The sequence below is a fragment of the Mus musculus genome, chromosome 1 (genome assembly GCF_000001635.26).
Source record: "Mus musculus strain C57BL/6J chromosome 1, GRCm38.p6 C57BL/6J".
Classification (NCBI taxonomy): Eukaryota; Metazoa; Chordata; class Mammalia; order Rodentia; family Muridae; genus Mus; species Mus musculus.
Window position 1 is genome coordinate 56,995,681 of NC_000067.6, and position 22,364 is coordinate 57,018,044.

The 22,364-nt window shown below is 39.6% G+C and overlaps 1 long non-coding RNA gene across 2 annotated transcripts in view; it reads left to right on the plus strand.

Annotated features, from left to right (window-relative positions):
- The first annotated feature begins 6,823 nt into the window (after nucleotides 1–6,823).
- Gm38484 overlaps nucleotides 6,824–22,364 on the plus strand; it is a 40,016-nt gene continuing 24,475 nt past the window's right edge. For both annotated transcript variants that reach the window (XR_865432.2, XR_373424.3), the window contains exons 1-2: nucleotides 6,824–6,976; nucleotides 8,474–8,610. This is a non-coding gene — a long non-coding RNA (predicted gene, 38484). The remainder of the gene's footprint in view (nucleotides 6,977–8,473; nucleotides 8,611–22,364) is intronic.

Genomic DNA, 22,364 nt, shown 5'->3' on the forward strand with positions numbered 1-22,364 from the left:
GCACCCACACACATATAACATACATTCACATAGAGACAAATTTACACAAATAAAAATAAAAACTTGAAAATAAATATAAATACTGACTTTGACAGTCCCACCTTGTCTTCACAGACTGAAGTAAAGCAATTTTCATATCTAAAACCTTTGGGCAGACTCCAAAATAGCTTAAAAGCCTGAAGAACTGCATGAGTGGCCGAGACCCAAATCCCTTCCTTCCTAGGATCTAGTCATCAGAGGGATTGTCAGGCATATCGCTGGACTGAGAGTCACTAAAGTATGAGTTCTGTTAAGAATTAACTTACTTTACAGTTTCAGAAATTTCTGTGTGAAGGACAACCATCTAGATTGATTTAATGAGATGCGAGAGGAAACTAACAGCCTGTGGCAAAATCAAAGGGAACGCCTGAAAATCTGCCCACCCATTGCCCAACATTCATAACATACAAAAAAGATGCTCAGAGATGTCCACCATTAGTGACCCCAAAACTCAGAAATACCTGAGTAACCATCAGAAGGCAGCAGATGACTTAAGGGCAAACACATCAATACTACCACCATTCAGCCACTAGAAAATAAAGACTTGTATTTACTAGAGTGAAAACATTTGAAAGAAAAACTGTGGAGTGGACATAATTTTGAAAGCAATATGAACCCAAGTTAATCACATAAAAGGTTCATATTGGTTTCCTATGAAATTACTATACATACTCTATAAACACATATAACACATGCAATTGCATAGAATAAAAAAATTGAACAGTAGTATCCTATGTTTTAAGGAGAACTGAACCTTAATTATTCAAGGAGAGGTCATGAAAGCAGCCATTCAAGTGTACTTTATATGTTTTGTATTGTCTGTATCTTTTTATTAGTTGTATTTTTTGTATTAGTTGTGTTTTTTTTTAATTATATACAAATAATACCCAAAGCCGGAGCACATGGCATACGTCACTGGGGTAGCTCCAGGTGTGAGCATAAGTCTTACTCTCCGTTAGGACTTGGCAAGTCTGAGCATGTTTATATGGATGAGTTGCTTGGAATCTGTTTTTGTTAAAGACACAGAGCCCCTGTGAAACACTTTTGTCCCAGGGACCTTTTGAGTTCTAGGATTATAAACTCTAGATTTCACATACTTTGTTTATGTGGTGATAGGAGTTGAAGCCAGGACCCAATATGTGCTAAGCAATCATTCTACCAACTGAACTGTGCCCTAAGCCCTTGGTAGTTCTTTTAAGAAGAGAAGAAAAACAAAACCGAAGATTATCTATCTATCTATCTATCTATCTATCTATCTATCTATCTATCTATCTATCTATCTATCTATCTTATGGTGATTTATTTTAATACAAAGAAAAATAAGAGAACTGGAGGCACAATAAACAAAGAAAGTTTTTGCATATGAAATTTTGCATATGTTAATTTGCATAGGCTAGTTTTGGTTCAGAAGGGCCCCTCTGAGAAAGTGGTTTTTAGAAACCAGAGCAAGTGAGTGTCTAGAGGGAGGAATGGGTGTAGGGGAGGAGGAGAAGAAACAGCTGGTGCTTGGGATGTCCAGAGCATAGGTAGCAGGTAAGTCTGGCTGGAGTCACAAAAAGTGCACAAAGAGCATTTGAAGGGTAAGGAAGGGGAGGGACAGGGCCTGTGGGCTGTAGGAGTCTGGGCTGTCTTCTGAGAGTTGATGGAGTGATTAGACAAAGATGTAATGTTCAGCAAGGTCATCTTGGCTACTGTTTGAAACAGGCAGCATGGGATGGGTGCTAGAGAAGGAGAATCAGGTAGAAGGCTCCTCTACAATCCCCACCAGAGAAGGTGGTGGCCTGGTGACACTCAAGAGTATTGACAAATGTGAGCTATTTATTTAGCGTGGTATATTGTCCAGCTGAGACTGTGGCAAATGCAAAAGCCAAAGAGTAGCATGGCTTACCTGACAAAGAAACTGGGTGACAGAAAATGACTTAACATGTCTTCTCATACACATCCTCTTCATATGCTGCTTAACACGTGGTAGTTGTTCAAGTGATGTTCGTTAAGATCTGTAAGGTTTCCTGACTTTCTTGTCAGTGTGGTCACGAGTGTGCCACCTTCACGACGGTGTCGTGACTGCTTTTCCCTTCACACTTCTGTCTGTCTGTCTGTCTGTCTGTCTGTTTCTTTGTTAGCTTATGAGACAGGATCTCACTATGTAATCTGGATGACCTGGAAGGAGCTATCTAAACCAGGCTGGTCTTAAACCAGGCCACCTCTGCTTCAGGAGAGCTGCAGTTAAGAGAGTGTACCACTGTGCCTGGCGGCACACAGGATCTTAAATCTGGAATCTGGTGCTAGCTTATCCCCTATGTTAGGGGTGTGCAAGTGTTGAGTGCCAGGTTGTGTCTGTGCATGCACACATGTATCTGTTGTTTTATTGGTACAGAGACTGGAAGGAAAGTCATCACCCTATGTTGGTTGTACTTGGTATTTGGGTTCTTTACAGTATTTTAGTGTTTATTTATTTAAATTTTTATGTATATAGTTGTATTAATTATTGTTCTATTGCTGTGAAGAGATACAATGACCAAGGCAAGTTATAAAAGAAAGTGGTTGAAGATATGGGTACAGGGGAAAAATTCCTGAATAGAACAGCAATGGCTTGTGCTGTAAGATCCAGAATTGATAAATGGGGCCTCATAAAGTTGCAAAGCTTCTGCAAGGCAAAAGACACCTTCAATAAGACAAAAAGACCACCAACAGATTGGGAAAGGAACTTTACCTATCCTAAATCAGATAGGGGACTAATATCCAATATATACAAAGAACTCAAGAAGGTGGACCCCAGAAAATCAAATAACCCCATTAAAAAATGGGGCTCAGAGCTGAACAAAGAATTCTCACCTGAGGAATACTGAATGGCAGAGAAGCACCTGAAAAAATGTTCAACATCCTTAATCATCAGGGAAATGCAAATCAAAACAACCCTGAGATTCCACCTCACACCAGTCAGAATGGCTAAGATCAAAAATTCAGGTGACAGCAGATGCTGGCTAGGATGTGGAGAAAGAGGAACACTCCTCCATTGTTGGTGGGATTGCAAGCTTGTACAACCACTCTGGAAATCAGTTTGGTGGTTCCTCAGAAAATTGGACATAATACTACCAGAGGATCCAGCAATACCTCTCCTGGGCATATATCCAGAAGATGTTCCAACCGGTAAGAAGGACACATGCTCCACTATGTTCATAGCAGCCTTATTTATAATAGCCAGAAGCTGGAAAGAACCCAGATGCCCCTCAACAGAGGAGTGGATATAGAAAATGTGGTATATTTACACAGTGGAGTACTACTCACCTATTAAAAGGAATGAATTTATGAAATTCCTAGGTGTATTAGTCAGGGTTCTCTAGAGTCACAGAACTTATGGATAGTCTCTAGATAGTAAAGGAATTTATTGATGACTTACAGTCGGCAGCCCAATTCCCAACAATGGTTCAGTCGCAGCTGTGAATGGAAGTCCAAGGATCTAGCAGTTACTCGTTCTCACGCAGCAAGCAGGCGAAGGAGCAAGAGCTAGACTCCCTTCTTCCAATGTCCTTATATTGTCTCCAGCAGAAGGTGTAGCCCAGATTAAAGGTGTGTTCCACCACACCCTTAATCCCAGATGAAAAGGTGTAGCCCAGATTAAAGGTGTGTTCCTTAAACTCGGAGATTTAATCTTCTGGAATCCATAGCCACTATGGCTCAAGATCTCCATACCAAGATCCAGATAAGGATCTCCAAGCCTCCAGATAAGGGTCACTGGTGAGCCTTCCAATTCTGGATTGTAGTTCATTCCAAATATAGTCAAGTTGACAACCAGGAATAGCCACTACACTAGGCAAATGGATGGACCTGGAGGGCATCATCCTGAGTGAGGTAACCCAATCACAAAGGAACTCACACAATATGTACTCACTGATAAGTGGATATTAGCCCAAAAACTTAGGATACCCAATATATAAGATACAATTTGTTAAATGCATGAAACTCAAGAAGAACGAAGACCAAAGTGTGGACACTTTGCCCCTTCTTAGAATTGGGAACAAAACACCCATGGAAAGAGTTACAGAGATAAAGTTTGGCGCTGTGAAGAAAGGATGGGCCATCTAAAGACTGCCATATCCAGGGATCCATCCCATAATCAGCGTCCAAATGCTGACACCATTGCATACACTAGCAAGATTTTGCTGAAAGGACCCAGATATAGTTGTCTTTTGTGAGACAATGCCAGGGCCTAGCAAACACAGAAGTGGATGCTCACAGTCAGCTATTGGATGGATCACGGGGCCCCCAATGGAGGAGCTAGAGAAAGTACCCAAGGAGCTAAAGGGATCTGCAACCCTACAGGTGGAACAACATTATGAACTAACCAGTACCCCAGAGCTCTTGACTCTAGCTGCATATGTATCAAAAGATGGCCTAGTTGGCCATCACTGGAAAGAGAGGCCCATTGGACTTGCAAACTTTATATGCCCCAGTACAGGGGAATGCCAGGACCAAAAAGTGGGAGTGGGTGGGTAGGGGAGTGTGTGTGTTGGGGGAGTGTATTGGGGACTTTTTGTATAGCATTGGAAATGTAAATGAGGAAAATACCTAATAAAAATTTAAAAAAAATAAAAGAAAGTGGCTAATTGGTGGTTTGCTTACAGTTTCAGAGGGTTAGTCCACGATCATCATGGCAGAGTATGGCATTAGATCATCGCCAATGACATACTACCTCTAACAAGGCCACACCTCCTAATTCTTCCTAAACAGTTCCATTGAGGACTACACATTCAAACATATGAGCCTATGGATGCCAATCTTATTTTAAACACCACAAGGTAGTTTTGTCTACATGCTTGTCTGTGTACCACATGTGGCACTGCTACCCACAGAGGCCAGAAGAGGGCAGTAGATTTCCTAGACTGGAGTTAGAGATGGTTGTAAGCCTCCATGTGGGTGATGTAAATTGAATCTGGATCTTCTGAAAAAGTAGAAAGTATTCTTAACTGCTAAGCCATATCTCCAGGGCCCTATTCTTCTGTTTTTAAAACTATCTGAGAAATGGGTAATGAGAATATTAGGAGGTGTGGAAAGAATTCAGAAGAGCTCTTGGCTGGAAATCTCAGCCAGGTATATACACACACACTCACACACACTTGTTCATCACACATGCACATGTACACACACACACATGCTTCTTCATATACATACACAAACACACATACATATGTGCACACACACACACACACACTATCCCTCCCTACTTTGCTACCTGATTATTACCTGAGAATTTGGGGGTCAGAAGCAGGAGGATCATGAATCACCACCTAGCTTGAGATACATAACAAATTCCAGGACAGCCTGAACACAGAGACCCTATTTCATCTTTGTTTTCTAAAAGACAAGTTGCATTCATGTAGCCGTTAGCTGATAGAGTTAAATTCATTTAGCAACAATCCCTCTCCAGGCTGGGAAATCTGTGGAAGCCTTAGAGTTACCACGCTCAGTCTGAGGGCAGGGAGTGGAGAATTGCCAGCCATCTTGCATGCCCTCACTGACACAGTGGAACCCTCCTCGAAGAAACAGAGCAAGGCAGTCTTCATTGACTTAGCACTCACTCTCAACTTAAAGTGACACAGAAGAACTTTGCATTTAATTACCCTCCTAAACTTCAAGTCCATAGCTCTTTACTCGAGGCCTGACAGGTACAGAGAGCTGAGAGCTGGGCTTGGAAGAGCACTGCACATACAAGGAGACCCATCTTATACTATTAACACTCAGCGCCTCCTTATCTGCGGTGCTAGAAAAATTCTACGATTCGAGAGTGGTCATACTTGCTTTGTGGGTAAGAGTCATGCTACAGTTGTGTTTTAAAAGATTTTTAAAGCTACCCTTCTATGAACAGGTCCATTGATGGGTACATGGGAACCAGAGAGAAGTGTGGGGGGGGGGAGCCCGGGGGATACGTATAAGAAACATGTGATGTTTCTGCAGTGGTTTGAAGGCTAAGTTTGGTCATTATACTCTTGAATGTGAAAATCCTTGTGGCATAATGAAAAACACACCTCTGTTGTGCCTCCAAAATGAATTTCAAATACTGAACTGTCTTCCCAGGGCTGAATGAGCTCCACAGAGTGTGGATTTGCTCCACTTCACATTTCCCCAAGAACACAGGGACAAAAATAAGGGAGCAGAGGGATCTGTGCTGCTTTGTCCCTTCTGTTCCTATAAACCCTTCCCTTCTGCAGCATCACCTATCACAGTCTACTTCCTGAACCCACACATAGAACTTATCTGCAGAGAAAAGAAATATTCGTCATAATTACAAGTCTTATGAAGCAGTGAGAAGACTGTCAATCACCCAGGAGAAAATGATGAGAGACTGGAGTGATTTGAATGAAAATGGTGCCCAGAGACTCATATAGGGAGAGGCACTATTAGGAGGTGTGGCCTTGTTGGAGAAAGTGTTTCACTGGGGGGTGTGTAGAAGTTATTTCCTGTTCTCCCAGAAGTAAGGCTCAGACTCAAAACATATTTACAAATACCTTAGCCGTATGGCTAGGCTCTTCTCTTACTAAATCATAACAAAGGTAACCTAATTATTTTAATCTACATTCTGTACATGGCTGGTTACCTATACTCAGGTACCATGCATCTGTTTCCTTACATCTACCTGGGTGAATTTTCTGCCTGGCTCTATCCCAGAATTCTTTCTGCTTCCCAGATGTTCTACCTTTTATTTCTAGCCTAATCCATACAGGGCATAGACTTTTTAATTGACAAGTGATTCATCCATACAGTACACAAGATATTCTCTCTACAGGGGTAAGCTCTGAGGTCTCAGAAGCTCAAGTCAACTCTCTCCTCCTGCTGCCTGACAATCTATATGGAGAACTCTCAGCTCCTCCTGCACCATGTCTGCCTGCATGCTGCCACACTTCTTGACACCATGACAATGGACTACACCTCTGAAACTGTGAGCTGGACATAATTAAATATTCTCTTTTAGAAGAGTTCCTATAGTCATGGTGTCTCTTCACAGCAATAGAAATCCTAAGACAGAGACATCCCACAAAGGTTGAGAGATGGCTCAGAGGTTAAAAGCACTGGTTGCTTTGGCAGAGTACCTGAGTTTAGTTCCCACCACACATATGGCAACTCACAGCCGTTTCTAACTCCATCTCAGGAGATTCAATGCTCTTTTTGGTCTCTGCAGTCACCAGACACACACTTGGTATGCGTACGTACATTCAGTCAAACATATAAAACAAAAATAAGCAAATCTTTAAAAATACAAGATATTCTATAGAAAATGTAAATACTTAAAAATAGGAAAGCAGTTGTTTTCTGTTGCTGTGATAAATACAGACCTAAAGTAACCTAAGGAGGAAAGGAAAGGACTTAAGTTTATCATCTAGGGAAGCCAAGACAGAAACCTAACGGCTGGAATAAAACAGACTACCAGGGAAACCCTGCTGTATTGGCGAGCTTCCTGTCAGCTCTACACAAGCTAGAGTCATCAGAGAGAAGAAAGCTTCAATTAAGAAAATGTCTCCAGGGGCTAGAGAGTTGATGGCTCAACAGTTGAGAACAAGGGCTGTGCTTTCAGAGGTGCTGAGTTCAATTCCCAGCAACTTCACGGGACAACCACCTGTAATGGGATCTGATGCCCTCTTCTGGTAGACAGCTACCGTGTACTCATACACATAAAATAAAAATCTTTTTTTTTTTTTTAAATAAAACACCTCCTTAAGATCCAGCTGTAAGGTATTTTCTTAATTAGGGATCAATGTAGAAGGATCCACCTGTTGTCGGTGGAGCCATCCCTGGGCTGCTGGTCCTGGAATCTTTAAGAAAGCAGGCTGAGCAAGCCAGGAGGAGCAAGCCAGTAAGTAGTATCCTCCGTGGCCTCAGTATCAGCTCCTGCCCTGCTTGAGTTCCTACCCACAGTGCTCTTGATGATGAACTATGAACTGTGTAGTGAAATAAGCCCTTTCCTCCCCAGGTTGCTTTTGGTCAGAGTATTTCATCACAGCAGTTACAACCCTAGCTAAGCTCTGCTTACTGGCTTGTTTTCCCTGGTTTGCTCATTTTGATCTGCTGTAATTTATTAAAATTTTTTAAATAAATAGATGTTGATTATTTCCCTTCCCCCAAGTCCTCCTGTTTACTCCATATTTCTCCATTTAGCCACCTTTATGTTCTCTCTCTCTCTTAAAAAAAAAAAACACCCAAAACCAAACCAACCCCCCAAACCCCCCCAAAACATTTCCTACATCCATCAAAAATAAAAATAACGATACAAAATCGCTCACACAGATTTTCCTATAGGTAAATTGATGGAGGCGATTCCTCAGATGAGATTTCCTCTTCTCAGTGGTATCTAGATTTGTGTCAAGTTGACAAAAACTCTGACGATGCTATAAGATGCAAACTACAAATCAAAACTATACTAAGAGTTTTTCCTTTACAGGCTGTCAAACATCAAAGTTTAGAAAATGGATCAGAAACTGTCAAACTACCACTGACTTCACCTCTACCCATGCCATGTCGGACTTCCAAGGATGGCCTGGATGCTTGGAAGATGCCCATTCATTCTCGCCCAGTCTGGTATGTCTCCTGCTTCTACTCTGCCCATACCCTCACCAACCCTCAGATCTAGGCCTGTCCCACAGATCTGCTGCTGGGCTTCCAACCTCCAGGCTTGGGCCAGGCTGCAGAGCCTCTGCATCAGCCCACCCCCCTGTATGCCCTCCTGATTTAACCCTGCCTATGGCATGGCCAACATCCAGGGAACATGGCTGGGGAAGAGGAGGCAGAAAGATTGCAAGAACCAGAGGATGAAAAAGTCTGCAGTGAGATTGTATCTCCTAGAAATGACTGGGAAGCCACATCTGTCAAACGTCAACAGAATGGCTACCTAACTAACACCCGACAAAGATAACACTAAAGGACATGCTAACTGGAAGGAAGAGATCTCATAGTGCTTCACTTGAGACTAGATGGACAGGCAATTAATGAGTGCTGAGAGACAAAGAATTACTTTTTCTCACGGACAAGCCTCTAATCTGTTACCTAGTACCAAGTGCCCAGCCCTGAAACTATGCACAAGAGAGCAACAGCAGTTGAAGGCAGCTGGCTGTAGTTCTCTATGTTCATATACATAAAACTGACAATTAAAGAAAATAGGAATGGATTTGAAATGGGGACACAGGAGAGTTAAAGGAAGGAGAAGGAAGAAATGATATAATCATAATTATTATAATTATGAACTTTAATATTTGATTTTAAAAATAAAACACCAAACAAAACAATCTTAACAGTCACACATGTGGCAAATCAATAGTGTAATCCAAATATCATTCCAATAAAAAATTCATTAAGTATCCTGTATTGTTATAAAAAGCATTGTTTGTCTTGAGTGGGAATAACACCCTTTCAAGGAATTACTGAGTTCAGTGTGTAAAATCATTTTCTTCTTTAGCTGCAAAAATTCATATCTAAGTGTTCTCTAAAATACTGAGTATATATATATATATATATATATATATATATATATATGGATATTTGTAACTTACAAGGTATACTTGTGTGAAAATGCCCTTAGTGATGCAGTACATGTGCAATGAATATACATGACAAAATTATGAAAGAGGGAGAAAAAAAGAGGGGAAGAACAAAGAAGAAGGAAGGATGGAAGGAGGGAAGGAAGGAAGGGAAGAAGGGAGGGAGGAAGGAAGGAAGGGATGGAGGAAGGGAGGAAGGGAGGAAGGAAGGAAGGAAGGAAGGAACCCAGAAATATTTAAGCACAGAAATTCAATAGAAACAAAACTGCCATATGTATTTTGAACCCCAAGGTCTGGACACTTACACAACCTCCAAGTTTCTTGAATTAATAGGCTTTACTAATCACACTTTCAATCCTTTTTATATTCAGAAAAGTGGGTGAGATTGTTGACTACCTGAAGCTACTCATAGTCAAAACTGAGTGTGATGTGACAGCCTTGATAGCTGTGTCTGTGTGGAGTATTATCCTCACAAGGAGAAAGTTCTCTTCTATCTTAGAACAAGGGGTGCCTGCCATCATCACAAATAGAAATTATGAAAGTTTTTTTCTTCCTTCTACTGTATGTATGTATGTATGTATGTATGTATGTATGCATACCCTAAATGAAGCCAAACAACAACAAAACTGTATTTCACCATATTTAAGATATTTTAGACATTCCAACAACTCAGACAAATTATATTATCTAGTATTTTGCTCATCAGTTTATGTGTCTGCACTCCTCACTGTATTTTAAGCCATTTAAAGACAAAAGGACTTGTTGCCTCTATATTGTACCTGTTTCTAGACTGGAAGGTAATGTCTAAAAAGTTGTTGTTTGAAATAATCAGTACATTTACAGTGTTAGTTGAAAACAACACATAAGATAGAAGTTGAAAAACAATTACCCACGACTTCATCTAAAACAAAAAAATGACCAAGAAAATAAAGAAAAATGAAAAGGAATCATCGCTTACTGATGGTAGAGTACCGTGGGAGGTGGAGTTGTAGAGAGCCCGCCCAGCAAGTATGAAGCCCTGGCTTTAGTCCCCGGAACACCATAAACCTTGACATGGCGGCAAACATCTGTAATGTGGGGAATGAAAGCAGGACGATCTGAAGTTCAAATTTCTTCTTTGGTCACATAGTGAGTTCGAGTTCTCACTCAATCAGTCTATTGATCAATAAGCAAACCATCCAGAAATCTCAGCCATAGAAGTGGTGCAGAGACTGCGCAGGGGTGGAAAAGAACCGGAAGTTACACCTATGCCTGAGCTCCAGGGAGCTGCTCCACAGGTCAGGAGCCAGCTGTCAGTTGGACGCCCTGTCTTTCAGCAGCACCAAGCTTCAGAAAAGGACTGGGAAAAAGCTGTACAAGGACGGCCATGATGGGGCGGAGCTGAGAAGCCACCTAGAACTGCAGTTTGGGACCTAAGTTTGAGATACTCAAATAAAGCGTTGAGAAGAGGGAAAGAGGCTTAGAAAGAACTGGCCAGTTTTCAGAGCACGAGGAGATGTCTAATGCCTTTGCCAGCATCCGCTAAAGCCCAATGTGCTCTTCAGCGCTTTTGGAACAAGGAAGAGTTTTTGTGGTTAGCTTATATTAGTAATCAATGATGACTCATGAGACAGAGATTAATGTGATAGGAAGGTCCAATATTACCCAGATTACAGAGGATTAAGGGTTTGATAATGTTGGTCTTTAAATCAAATGATTGAGGAAAGTGATATTGGGACAGAGACCATTTATCTCTGCTGCATTAGACACAAGTGAATTGTCCTGTCGGTGCCACAACACTTTTTTGAATTGTAAATGTACGTTTTGATCACTGTGTCCACACTTTTTTGTTTTGTTTGTTTGTTTGTTTGTTTTTCAAGACAGGGTTTCTCTGTAGCCCTGGCTGTCCTGGAACTCACTTTGTAGACCAGGCTGGCCTCTGCCTCCCAAGTGCTAGGATTAAAGTCGTGCGCCACCAGGCCTGGCTAAAAAGCTTTGTTCCTTTTATCTTTTCTTTCTTTCTTTCTTTCTTTCTTTTTTTTTTTTAGTATTATTTATTTATTATATGTAAGTACACTGTAGCTGCCTTCAGACACACCAGAAGAGGGCATCAGATCTCATTATGGATGGTTGTGAGCCACCATGTGGTTGCTGGGATTTGAACTCAGGACCTTCAGAAGAGCAGTCAGTGCTCTTAACCACTGAACCATATCTCCAGCCCCATGTCCACACTTTTATTGCAAGCAAGACACTAGTGGAGCCGGTTATTTTCTCTCATCTGTAGTTGGCTGAAATTTTTATCATACATTAAAATTAATTTTTGTCAAATAAGATTTTGATATCAGTTGAAACAATCCTTTGGACATTCCCTTTAATTCTGCAAACAGTGAAATCTGTTAGTTGATATTTTCAATTTCTTTTGAGATTTTATTTCTTTTTATTTTATGAGTATCAATCTTCGCCAGAACTTATGTCCATATGTCTCATTGCCTGAATGTATGTTCATGTACCACATGTATGTATACAGTGCTCACCATGTGGGTGCTGGGAATCAAACCTGACACTCCTAAATACTGAGCCATCTCTTCAGCTCCTGTTGATTGAAATTTTAAAGCATGAAGTCATCCTTGCATTCTTTAAAATTTATTTGACCATGATATTCCATCCTTTTTACATTTTGCTAGATTTAAACTGTTAGCATTTTGCTTAAGAGGAATCAGCTCATATCTCACGTTTGTTTCTTGTTTGTTTGTTTGTTTGTTTGTTTTTGTTTGGTAATGGCTGCAGAACACATAGATAACCCATTCCCTCCAGTGACAGCAGTCACTTCTCACAACCTTCAAAAGGAAATGCTGCTCAAACCAAACGAAGGTACACATTTCCAAATTTTAAGAGAATAAATAAGACAAAATCAGAAAAAAAAATCCACAAACATCAAATGCCATGTGTATTTAAAGCTATAGATGTTAAGATCTGTGTACTTAAAACAAATTTCTGCATTAACTGAAATTCCAACCAAAGGGGGGCGGGGAACTGGAGGAGTCTAGTATATTACATTTTAAAACTAAATGTTGAAGTTGCAAATTAGAAATGAGTTGGCTAAATGACCACACATTCTTGGAATGGCTCTTAGAAAACTCTAACAACATCAAATACTAAATTTGGACCAGCATGGTGACACAGTCAGCAAAACCACTTGCTGCTCAAGACTCGTGACCTGAGTTTGATCCTTGAAATGCACAGAAAGGTGGGAGGAGAAAACTCTATAGAGGTGTCCTGTGTGTACCTTATACATGCTATGGCACACACACCATTCTGTCACACACACACATACATACAAAACATTAAAAGTGAATACACGTTCCTTAAAAATTCAATAGGCTAATATTGTCTCTATTGTCCTCTGTGCTTGCTCACTTTCTTCCTCTGCACATCTTGATAGAATTAATGTTCATCCAAACCCATATCCCTCTCTCACACCTCTCTGACCTCACAATATTCATTTCTAAGATTCCTTGTAACTAGGAAGCATTGTTGCCATGTCGCACTTTAAGATTAATGGGTGATAAAAAAAAGAGAAAGAATTACAATGTAGAAACAATTCTGTTAACCTGTGTCTTGAAAGTTAAATTAAAAATCCAGAAGGAAAGTGTATGAACAAGTAGTTGACTAGAAAGAGAATCAGGGTCTGGGGAGATGGGTCAGTGGTTAGAGCACTCTTGAAGAGGACTTGGGCTCAGTTCCCAGCACCCACATGGTGGCTCCAGGGGACCTGACACCATCTGCTAACTTTCACAGGCACTAAGCACACACATGGTGCACATGCAAACATGCAGGTAAGGCACTCAGACATATATAATAACATAAACCTTTAAAACAAAAACAATGAATGATGAAAGTATTTAATTGTGTAGTTACAGATAAATATAAATGAAGACTATTGAACATTTTTAATAACAGACTGCGAAAAATTAGAATTACAAAACCTGATGGGAATGAAATTGAATCGTTTTGGAAATAAAACTTAATAGTTGTTATGGATAGCCCTGGGGTTGCTTGTATTTTGATGCTAATTCCTCTCTCCTGGGAAGGGTTGTGAATAAGGAATGAGCCACACACTGAGGTGACATCTTGTGAACCAGCTCCTAGTGAATAAAGGAGCCAATCACTGCTGAGTAGGTGGGACTTCTGGGTTGGATAGGGAAGAGAGGAAGCAGGAGAGAGAGAGGGTCTTTTTGGATGGGGATCACATGAGGACAAAATGTAATTACAAATGTCTCCTAGTTTCAATGGCGTCGCCACTAGAGGATTTAGATTTAATAAGGCTTACAAAATTAGAAGTTTGGTTGTTACGCCCAGCGATTGAGTTACCATTGTTTCTGAACTAAGTTTGTATTGTGTTTTGTTTACCTGGCATCAGAATGATCATGCATGTCATTAAACACATGTGAGACTGACATTATTAGCAAGTTGTATTTGATCAGATCTTTCAAGTATGTTCATACAAGATTTTGCTTAAGTAGTAAACTTCTGTACTCAAGTTCGACAGTTGGTGGAGGCAATAGTCTCTAGTGTTTTAGTCAAATAAGATCTCATTGAATGTAATCACATAATAATAGATACATCCTTGGTTTATTTTTCTGAAAAGAAACTATTGGATTTATGCCAAAAGCAAAAATGTATACATTGTCCCTTCAAGATATAGTTTATTTGAGTGCACATCTAGTAGAATAGCTTTGTATCACATATAAGAAATGCTATGTAATTCCAGAACTTGTAATTAAATAATATATTATTTATATTATATAAAATAATTTATATTATATGAAATATAATACATATAAATATATAAAAAAGAGATAGGTATGTGGAAACAAAGATTTAGTTGCTACCACAATTTAAACATTTTTTTGCTTTCTTGCATCTTGGGTATTTTATCCTCAAAATCAGTTTTTGAATTTGAATATATAATTATGGTCTTGGAAGAATTCGATATATATTTATTTCTTGGAATCTACTACACAGAATTTTTAGCTGTTGTGAAAAAATTATATTTCTTCTTTGTATAATAGTCTCAAGTTTTTGTTTGACTATGATTTAATAAAATGTGGGGGGGTGAGTTGAAGATCTACTCTGCTGAAGACAGTATGTGTCTTATGATAGGAAGAATAATTAATGAAATATTTTGGAACCTGTGGCTGTAAATCTTTGAAGTGCATAACCATCACATTCAACATATGAAAGTGGCCCAGTAAATATATATTGAATAAATGATTATGCATAGTGTCCTATCTCTGCCTCAGATGTTTATGTAGCTGATCAAACCTGTCAACTCTGTCAATTTCTTTTCTTTTCCCTTATTAAGTTATAATCTCAAAGTGCAGAATCATAATAAGAAAAAGGATAGGAATGTTTCTACTGTTGGGTTATAGAGGAAAGAGGACACGAAACACTTCATTGAGTCTGACTGCATTTGAGAGTGAGACACAAGATTCACAGGACTGTGAAAAGTAAGCTTAAAATACAGCAGGCTTTGGGATCCTTGAATAGCAATGGGTGCTGGGCGGAAACTTTGAAGACAATAATTTTAAAACAAAACAAACTAGTCCTTTAATTATAGCATAATTATCCAGATTTTGAACTGTGAATTCACTTTTACTTTGGTCTTTTAAATAAATTATGCATGTTTTCCATATGGAGCCCCACACCAAAACTCCTTTTTAATCTGGGAAAGCATTTCCAAATCTGAGTTTTTAACCAGGCTCTGGGATATTAATTTGACTTCAGATTCCTCCATAAACTCCACGCTTAGAAATCTTTTTGAACTGTCCCTTGGGACACACATGTTTGTGCTGCACATATTCTGTCTTTTAATAGTAACATTTAGAAATTCAGTAGGAAAAAAAATAATGCCCTTGTAAATATGATCTCTTTTGCAAATATTCAAACATAAAATGTCCTCTGCCTTACCCCCCACCAGGTTTACATTAATAAGCCACCAATTGTAGCCTAGTCATCCAATTCGAAAGAACCTTCTGACTCCAGTATTGTGCACTATTTATTCTGTTGTGCATTTACAAAGGATTAAGGCATAATGCAGTTTTAATTAACTGAAATATTAATGGCAAAAAGCTTTTAAGAGAAAAAATTTTTAAAGAGTTACTCATCACAAACATGGTTTCAATAAAAAATTATTTATAAAGCTGCATAGGGAACCAGGAGTGGGTAATTAAAACAAAAAATAAAATCAACATTTTTTCCTTTTCTATAAAATCATTAGCTCAAAAAACTTCATAGATAACAGGAAAAAATGTGGGTACACTCTTTGGGGGGGTTATGAGTTAATTAACAAAAGTTGAGAGGGATTTTTTTTGGTTGGTTGGTTGGTTGGTTGGTTTTGGCTTGTTTGTTTGACTGCTTGCTTGCTGCTTGCTGAGTTCTGGTCAGACTTCTTATGGTAAGTGTGTAGACCCCGAAGGAGATCTGTATTCAGCCACCCAGAATCCTTAATGGGTCCACACTCTGTGATCGTTAATGCCTTTCTCAGTAACCACTCAGCATCCAGGAACGCGAGCTAATGAGAGGAGGAAGAGTAACGAGGCCAGACCCGCAGCACTGCTTTGCCATCAACTCTACTGCCCAAGCACACACAGCAAAGTCATGATGTTATAATTTATCCCTTAACAGCGTTTCAGTACTGACAATGAGCCAGTTTTGGTGGCTTTTGATTCCATTGGAGTTGCTTTTAGCTTCATTTAATAGAAAGCCACTAATAGTGGCTTAAGTAAAGTCTTGTGTTTTTTCAAATAAAGAAAGCCCTGTAGCCATTAGAGTGATCACCATGGATTGTACTTCCTCCCCGTTTTCTGTTCAACATTATGCCATGTTAGATTTTCATCCTTGCAAGAAGGATGTTCCACCTTTAAACACCACACCTATAGTTTTACTTTGGAAAAATAAACACGTGAATAAGACTCACACATGACAGCTGACTCTAGCCTTTTGTCAACAAGGGAAAAACAGATTTTTTAAAGAAAAATTTATATATATATATATACATATATATATATATATGTATACACACACACACACACACACACACACACACACATATATATATATATATATATATATATATATACTTTTTTGGTTAAAGATTTCTTTATTTATTTTATGTATATGAGTACTGTTACTGTCTTCAGACATAACAGAAGTGGGCATTGAATCCCAATACAGATGGTTGTGAACCACCATGTAGTTGCTGGGAATTGAACTCAGAACCTCTGAAAGATCTTGTAGCTGCTTGTTTTCAAATGCTATTTGGGTTCCCCCCAAAACCTGTTTGTATCAGAGGGTCTGCACATAGCTTCTGAGAACCTGCCCTCAGTTGGTTCTGACTGGTAAATAAAGATACCAGCAGCCAATATCTGGGGAGGACAGATATGGGATTTTAGGATTCCTGGACTTAGGACTGGGAGTAGGAGGAAGAGGAGATCTGGCATGTGGGGAGAGTGTGGAGAGAGGAGAGACACAGAGGCCACCAAGCAGTAGAGAAGCGAAGAGAACACCCTGGGCTCTGGGCCATAAAACATCCCAGAAGGCTGACTAATTGGAGTTCAGAGCAGCCAAGATGGAACATAGAAATTAGTAAGTCGTAACTCAGAATTATTGGTGGGAGGTAGATTCCAAAAGCATGGAGGTTAGACAGCTAACTAGCTTTTGTGCTGCATAAGGCATATTAAAGCATAAAGGAGTGTGTGTGTGTGTGTGCTAAATTTGGGAACATAAAGCATTGAGGCAGGTAGCAACCCTGCACTGGGATTTACTAAAATAATGCTACTACAAGATCTCTCTAACCCGTTTATTTACTTTTGAGGCAGAGTCTTATCACGTTAACTCTGGCTGGACTAGAATTTACTACATAGACCATAGAGTACTTGGCCTTGTACTCATAGAAATCCACCTGCCTCTGCCTCCTGAATGCTGGGATTTGACACGGCACATGCCTTCTTTGTTTTGAATAACTAGTAGACTTCTATTTATATCTCATTGACCAGAATTAGTTCATGTGGGCTATTTCTACTTGGAAGATTATTCTGAGAAACTGCAAACTTTTTGTTTGTACATTTTGCTTAGCTCCATAAAATCAGACTTCCACTGAGAAAGAAAGCAAGGGTTGAGATCAGAGTGGCCTTCATAGCAGACTATTGGCTGGTTTTGTTGGCCCAGTAAACAATCTCCATTCTATTTTATTTCAAGATATGCTGATGTCCGTAGTTGTGTTCTCTTGTGATAGCAGATCTAAATAGTTCTTATCACAAGAAAACCTTCATTTAATCTTACCTTCTTTCCCACAGGTCTATACAGAGCTTCAGAGATTTCTAAATATTCTCAGTGTGGTGCAGTTAGTCACAACAATGATACATCCATCGAATTTAGTTATGACACAGCCCCACCTCACATTGGCACAAAGATTTCAATGCTGAAAACCACCTATTCATAGGCTCTGTCTTAGATTTCTCTTACTATGTCAACCATCTAAGAATATCAACTTCAAGTGAGAGAACATTTATTTTGACATCCAGTTTTAGATTTATCAGTCCATAAAACATGGTAATATCATGTGGAGTGTGGAGCATACCAAACTCTCTGCTTTCTGGCCAGGAAGTGAACAAGAGAAAGAGGAAATGGGTGGAGTCTCTCTGTCCCTGTCCCCATCCCCTCCCCCTTTCCCCTCCCCCTCCAGACTTGCCCCCAATGGCTTAATGACCTCAGACCTCTTAAAGGTTTCCTACCTGTGGGAATTCCTTTTATCATTGCTGTGGCCAAATACCCAATGAGAAGTGACTTAACAAAAGAAGGATACAGCACACACAGTGGGAAGCCCTGTTGGCAGAAGCAATAAGCAGCTAGTCTCATTGTGTTTGCTGTCAGCAGGCAGAGACTGGGGGGGGGGGGGGGGGGGGGGGAGGCACAGGGAGAGGGGGAGGGGGAGGGGGAGGGGGAGGGAGAGGATTGATGGCCCTCATCTGGATTTCTATTTTTCTCTCTTTTTTTTCATCCTGGGTTCTCAACCCATGGGGTGTTACCACCCATGTTCAGGGTACATCTTTTTCTTCTCCTTTTAGTCCTTTCCAGAACAACCTCAGAGACACATCTTATGTCTCCTAGGTGAATCCTTTTCTTTTTTTTCTTTTTTTTTTCTTTTTCTTTTTCTTTTTCCTTTTCTTTTTCTTTTTCTTTTTCCTTTTCCTTTTCCTTTTCTTTTTCTTTTTCTTTTACTTTTTCCTTTTCCTTTTCTTTTTCTTTTTCTTTTTCTTTTTCTTTTGTAGGACATGATTTTAAGATTTTCAACTGTTAATATTCAACAAACAGAATAATTATTTTAAGATACATGTTGTTGTTATGTCTCCTTTTTCATTTCTGATTTTATTAATTTAGATACTGTATCTTCTGTGCCCTCTGGTTAGTCTGGCTAAGCGTTTATCTGTCTTGTTGACATTCTCAAAGAGCCAGCTCCAAGTTTTGTTGATTCTTTGTATAGTTCTTTTTGTTTCTATTTGGTTGATTTCAGCCCTGAGTTTGATTATTTCCTTCTCTCTACTCTTCTTGGCTGTATTTGCTTCTTTTTGTTCTAGAGCTTTCAGGTGTGCTAGTGTAAGCTCAGTTTCTTTTTGGAGGTAGTTAGAGCTATGTGTTTTCCTCTTATTAATGCTTTCTTTGTGTCCCATAAGTTTGGATATGATGTGTCTTCATTTTCATTAAATTCTAAAACGTCTTTAATTTCTTTCTTTAAGTTATGATTGAGTAGAACGTTGTTCAGCTTCCATGTGTATGTGTGCTTTTCATTGTTTTTGTTGGTATTTAAGACCAGCCTTAGTCCGTGGTGATCTGATAGAGTGCATGGGATTATTTCAATCTTCTTGTATCTGTTGAGGCCTGTTTTGTGACCAATTATATGGTCAGTTTTGGAGAAGGTACATGAGGTGCTAAGAAGAAGGTATATTCTTTTGCTTTAGGATGAAAAATGTTCTATAAATATTTGGTTCATCCATTTGGTTCATAACTTCTGTTAGTTTCACTTTGTCTCTGTTTAGTTTCTGTTTCCAGGATCTATCCATTGCTGAGAGTGGGGTGTTGAAGTCTTCCACTATTATTGTGTGGGGTACAATGTGTGCTTTGAGCTTTAGTAAAGTTTCTTTTATGAATGTCAGTGCCTCCCCACCCCCTCCCACCCCCCGCCCTGCAGAGCTCCCTGGGACTAAACCATGATCCAAAGAAAACACATGGTGGGACTCATGGCTCTAGCTGCATATGTAGCAGAGGTTGGCCTAGTTGGTCATCAATGGGAGAAGAGGCCCTTGGTCCTGTGAAGGTTATATGCCCCAGTATAGGGGAATACCAGGGCCAGGAAGTGGGAGTGGGTAAGTTGGTGAGCAGGGGGTGGAGGGAGGGGATAAGGGGTTTTCAGAGGGGAAAATAGGAAAGGGAACATCATTTGGAGTGTAAATAAAGAAAATATCTTAAAAAAAAAAAAAGAATGTGGGTGCCCTTGCATTTGGAGCATAGTTGTTCAGAACTGAGAGTTCATCTTGGTAGATTTTTCCTTTGACCAGTATGAAGTGTCCTTCCTTTTTTGATAACTTTTGGTTGAAAGCTGATTTTATTCGGTATTAGAATGGCTATTCCAGCTTTTCTCTTGGGACCATTTGCTTGGAAAAAGGTTTTCCAACCTTTTACTCTGAGGTAGTGTCTGTCTTTGTCACTGAGGTGTGTTTCCTGTATGCAGCAAAATACTGGGTCCTGTTATGTATCCAGTCTTTTTTGGGGGAACTGAGTCCATTGATGTTAAGAGATATTAAGGAAAAGTGATTGTTACTTCCTGTTGTTTTTGTTGTTAGAGGTGGAATTATGTTTGTGGGGCTATCTTCTTTTGGGGTTGTTGAAAGATTATTTTTTACTGTTTCTAGAATGTAGTTTCCCTCCTTGTATTGGTGTTTTCCCTTTATTATCCTTTGAAGGGCTGGATTTGTGGAAAGATATTGTGTGAATTTGGTGTTGTTATGGAATACTTTGGTTTCTCCATATATGGTAGTTGGGCATTTTGCTGGGTATAGTAGCTTGGGCTATCATTTGTGTTCTCTTAGGATCTGTATGACATCTGCCCAGAATCTTCCAACTTTCATAGTCTCTGATGAGAAGTCTGGTGTAATTCTGATAGGTCTGCCTTTATATGTTACTTGACCTTTTTCCTTTACTGCTTTTAATATTCTTTGATTAGTGCATTTGGTGTTTTGATTATTATGTGACCAGAGGAATTTCTTTTCTGGTCAAGTCTATTTGGAGTTTTGTAGGCTTCTTGTATATTCATGGGAATCTCTTTCTTTAGGTTAGGGACATTTTCTTCTATAATTTTCTTGAAGATATTTACTGGACCTTTAAGTTGGGAATCTTCACTATTTTCTATACCTACTATCCTTAGAGTTGGTCTTCTTAGTGTATTCTGGATTTCCTGAATGTTTTAGGTTAGGAGCTTTTTTGCTTTTTGCATTTTCTTTGACTGTTGTGTCAATGTTTTCTATGCTATCTTCTGCTCCTGAGATTGTCTCCTCTATCTCTTATATTCTGATGGTGATGCTTGCATCTATGACTCCTATCCCTTTCCTAGGTTTTCTAACTCCGGAGTTGTCTCTCTTTGTGGTTTCTTTATTGTTTCTATTTCCATTTTTAGATCTGGGATGGTTTTGTTCATTTCCTTCGCTTGTTTGATTGTATTTTCTTAGAGTTAAGAGTCTCTTAACTCTTTAAGAGACTTTTGTGTTTTCTCTTTAAGGGATTCTGGCTGTTTACCTGTGTACTCCCATATTTCTTTAAGGGAGTTATTTATGTCTTTCTTAAGTCCTCTATCACCATCATGAGAAGTGATTTTAGATCTGAATCTTGCATTTCCGTTGTGATGGTGTATCCAGGACTTGCTATGGTGGGAAGAGTTAGGTTCTGATGATGCCAAGTAACCTTGGTTTCTGTTGCTTATGTTTTTGTGCTTGTCTCCCACCATCTGATTATCTCTAGTGCTACCTGCCCTCTCTACATCTGATTGGATATAGCCTCTCCTTTCTAAGATCCTGGTTGTGTCAGAATTCCTCAGAGTCCAGCTGTCTCTGTGATGCTGTGATTCTGGGATCCTGTGATCCTGAGATCCTGGGTGTAATAGAGCTCTGGCAGTAATAGAGCTCTGGTGTAAACTGCCTCTAGGACCCTGAGGTCCTGGTGTGACCAAGATCCTGGGATCCTGGGATCCTGGGATCCTGGAATCCTGTGGTTCTGGGTCTGTTAGAGCTCCTGGGAGTGGATCTTCCTTAGGGTGTTGTGGGACTGGCTGTGGAGTTTGAGCCCAAGGTCTGCTCTGGGCACTGGCTCAGACCGGAAGGAAGCTTCTAGGTGATTCCTAATTTAGTTAAGTTGCTAAGAAAGAATAACTATTTTACCTTTCAAAATAACAGGATTTGGGGGGTTAGTATTTAATACATGGAGGACATTACACATTCAAACTATGGTACTGAGCTAATTAGATATCTGCATTAAATTAGAAAATGCCTCATCCCTTAGTGTTTCTGCAGCAGGTAATTCAACAACATTAATTCAAAAATAAATGATTGAGAGACAGACTAATGGCAAACCAGCTAGAGTCCATATGCAGTTTTGCAAGTAATTGTTTTTCTCAAAACAAAGTTATATCCATTGCTTCATGCATTTCTGGCTTCTTTAACACATGAGAGACAGAGTTGGGTAAGACTGTTCTACAAGACCCAAAATACC